Source organism: Apium graveolens, chromosome 2, assembly GCF_009905375.1.
Source record: "Apium graveolens cultivar Ventura chromosome 2, ASM990537v1, whole genome shotgun sequence".
Classification (NCBI taxonomy): Eukaryota; Viridiplantae; Streptophyta; class Magnoliopsida; order Apiales; family Apiaceae; genus Apium; species Apium graveolens.
Window position 1 is genome coordinate 307,349,065 of NC_133648.1, and position 4,111 is coordinate 307,353,175.

General features: G+C 35.2%; 1 long non-coding RNA gene across 2 annotated transcripts; it reads left to right on the top strand.

Moving 5' to 3' along the window:
• Nucleotides 1–954: 954 nt before the first annotated feature.
• LOC141708678 (uncharacterized) lies at nt 955–2,697 on the top strand. Of its 2 annotated transcripts, none has more exons than XR_012569591.1 (2): nt 955–1,177; nt 1,638–2,697. It is a non-coding gene; the product is annotated as an uncharacterized LOC141708678 (long non-coding RNA). The 2 variants fall into 2 exon arrangements; XR_012569592.1 differs by having other exon boundaries at nt 1,647–2,697.
• The last annotated feature ends 1,414 nt before the right edge of the window (nt 2,698–4,111 follow it).

Genomic DNA, 4,111 nt, shown 5'->3' on the forward strand with positions numbered 1-4,111 from the left:
ATGTGCTGCTCTGTTTTTGCTGAGTTATATGTTGATATTGTCTTCTGCTTTCTTTTAAACAATCACAGCCGAAGTTGTTGAACTGGTGTGACAATCTATTTGAGCTTGAAGGACTTTCGGTGAGACAATCTATTAGAGCTAGGAAGACAATTAAAATGAACTAGCAAGACTTTCGGTATGACTATTGATTGTCATACCGATTGTCATAGTAGTACAATTGAAATTGTTTTTCTGAATACATAATTGATTTTAATCTAATTGAAAATTCTATCAATACAATCAACTGAATTAGCAAGACATTCGGTATGACTATCAATTGTCATACCGATTGTCATACTAGTACAATCAGTTGTCTTTTTAGAATTATCACAGATTTTAATCAATTAACATTCTGAAAATCCTTAATATTAATTCTAAATTAATTAATCAATTTAATTCAATTAATCAATAAATTAATCCTTGCAGATATAATTTATTCTCTTAATTAGATTATATGACTTAATTAATTAATAGAGAATTAATACTATCCCTGAGCAGCATCCATTCTTCTGACAATCTTCTGAAAGTCTCTGAGACTTATGAATCAATTCCGTCACTTCAATGCTGACACTCGATGTACTGTCTGGTTCATGAGTGACTAACTTTCGTGACGTTTCTTCATGTCTTGACTTTGTTGTTCTGATTGAATCCTTGTAATAAATGATACCTTGACGAGATCTCTGTCACTTGATTAAATCCACGATCTTGATTTATATCACTGAGGCATGATCAAATTCTTGAACTTCTTCCAGTGAATCTTCAAGTCTGCAGATGAACAATGTTTCTTTATTCTTTGACATATGTTACTTTGTGAGATCTCTCTGATGCTTGATCCACTATTTACTTATTACATTCTTATTTGAGTTGAGTTAAATACTCGAATAAACGAGTAGGCTATGACATATGCCTTTCATCTATGAGCTTGGATGTGATTTATCCATATTAGTTACATCCTAGTGATAATCCAGGGATGCAAATCATATCAATGATTCTCAGTGAGAACAATTATAATCAGTGGTACAAATCCATGGAGATTGCTCTATCATCGAAGTTGTAGCTCAGTTTTGTGAATGAAACGTATTTTAAACCAGCTGCAAACTCTATACATCTACTTCATTGGACATGGTGCAACAATATGGTAACCTCCTGGATTATAAACTCAGTTTAAATTGATATTCGTAACAGTATTGTGTATATGAAAATTGCACTTGATATCTGGAAAGATCTCGAGGTTCGATACTCTCAAAGTAACGTACCTAAATTGTTTCAAATTAGATTAGAAATTTCTCATTTAACTCGAGGAACAATGTCTACTGCAAGTTACTTTTTGAAATTTTGAGTTGTCCATGATGAATTGAATTGTATGATTACGAAACCTCGCTGCACTTGTACACTGTGTACGTGTTCAGTTAATGTCAAACTTGATCTATATGATCTGGACATTCAGTTAGTTCAATTTTTAATGGGCTTAAATGAGTAGTATACTTGAATTAGAGGTAAATATTGATGATGAAACTGTTGTCGTCTAGCTTTATCTTCACATATTTCACATGATTCTGTTGACATGGCTGTTAAGAATAGTAATACATGTTTTCAAGTTGGAAAAGGTGCAAGAAGAATTCCTCAGGATAATAGAGATCAAACAATATGTGGATTTTGTCATATGAGAAGACATATTAAGGATAAGTGTTATTGTATACATGATTTTCCATCTTGGCACACGTTATATGGAAAACCTAAGCCTAAACCTCGATTCAATTTGGGGACTGTGAAACCTCCATCAACAGCAGCTCAGGTGTGTAGTTCATATTTAATCTCAACAAGGTTTTACCTGATTGTGATGATTTTCAGTCTACATGTGCTGCCATAACTGATTCTATTAATCTCTCTGATAGTCAGTGCAAACAAATAATCTAGCTACTTCAGAAGTCAACGACTACTACCTCATCACAGGCTTCTCCCTCAGTTCATTTGCAGGCTAATAATTGGTATTCTACAACGCATTCTAATCAATTTGCTGGTACTAGCATGTAGTTTGCAAACAATGTACACCCTGATTTGTCATACACATCAGATATTTGGATTGTAGACACAGGTGCTATTGATCATAACACACCATGTCTAATATTTTTGCATAACATTACACCATTTATTTTCCACTTTACAGTTACCTAATGGGGCCTTTGTTGCAGTTACTCATATATGAAGTGTTATCCTTAGTTCAGATATTCATCTACACAATATGTTATATGTGCCAATGGTTCTCTACAATCTTCTATCCATTTCCAGACTTTTCACTGATAGCAAGTGTGTGGCTACTTTCACTTCTCAGTACTGCTCCCTTCAAGCTTCTAAATGGAGAGGTGCACTTGAGATCGGAAAAGCAACTAATGGCTTGTATCTTCTCAGTCAAACTCAGCTTGGCTTATATAGTGCTAATTCAATATTGTCTACTATGGCATGTGCTAATACAGTAAATAAAACTCTGCTATGGCATTATAGGCTTGGACATGTGCCTTCCCCCATATTTAAATTGTTATCAGTTGTCGGCCTCTCTCATGCTATTACTTTGTGTGATAGTTATACTCTAGCTAAGCAGACTAGGCTTACCTTTCCTTCTATCCAGTCTCAAGTAAAAGCTATTTTTGAGTTGGTTCACATTGACCCACAAGAATCACAACACTTGTACCATGTTTCATACAATTATTGATGATAAGTCTAAGACAACATGGGTTTATTTGATGTCAGAAAAAGCTCAAGTGCCCAAGCTATTCTCTGATTTCATCCTCTTTTTAAAAATTAGTTTAAAACCACCATTCAATGTGTTTGTTTAGACAATGGCTCTGAATATCTGAATAAAGCTATGGATTCTAGCTTTGTTGTCTGAGGGATTCTACATCATACTTCCTGTGTGTACACTCCTCAATAAAATGGATTAATTGAGCAAAAACACAGGACTTTGCTTAAATATGGCATGTTCATTAATATTCCATTCTGCTTTACCTCTTAATTTTTGGGGACATTGTTTGTTAACGACTGCCTATATTATTATCAGGACTCCTTCACCTCATTTAAATGGTTGTACACCATATGAGGTCTTATATAAGAAGCCACCAGATTTCTCAGAGCTAATTAGAGTATTAGAATGTCTCAGTTATGCAACTGTTGTCCCTCGCCCAACTGATAAGTTTGCCCCTAGAGTAATTAAATGTCTCTTTGTGGGTTATCCTTTTGGTAAGAAAGGGTTCAAATTTTTTGATATGCTCACTCAACAAGTTATTGTTTCTCATGATCTATTTTTTATGAGACAATTTTTCCATTTAAGGAAATTGTTACCCCCTATTTGCCTCAGTTATTTCCTTCTCTCACCATATTTGCTGATTGTGACCCTTTGCATACTGATAGTCCTATCACTCCTCCTGTTGAATTGGATACTTCATCTCCTACATCACTTGTTCCTTATTCCAAACCTAAAGAACTCGTCAATTGCCTTTAAAATTTTCAGATTTTACAGCCCTTCCTGCTCATCTCTATAGTTCTATTCAGCGTCAGACATGTTCCACGTCTTCTTCTCTGCAGTCTTATGTCGATCATCTGCCGTTTGATCCTGCCACTATTACACTTGTGGCTACTGCTAGCAAGATTTCTAAACCAGTTACTTACAAACAAGCAGTCAAACAATCCATTTGGTGTGAGGCTATGAGTGTGGAATTGGCTGCTTTAGAGGCTAATCATACTGGGTCTGTTGAACCATTACCTCCAGGAAAGAAGATAGTTGGCTGCAAGTGACTTTACAAAGTCAAATATCTTGCAAATGGAGATGTTGATCGCTACAAATCTCTCCTTGTTACTAAGGGTTTCACCCAAATTGTTGGCTTAGATTATTTCGAGACGTTTGCACTGGTTGCTAAAATGTCGACTCTACGCATCTTGTTAGCTTTATTTGATAAACATAATTGGAGTATTAAGCAATTTGATGTTACTAATGCTTTTCTCCATGTATTGTTATACGAGGAGGTGTATATGGCATTGCCATCTAACCATACACCACGCCATAGATTGCATGCTGCAA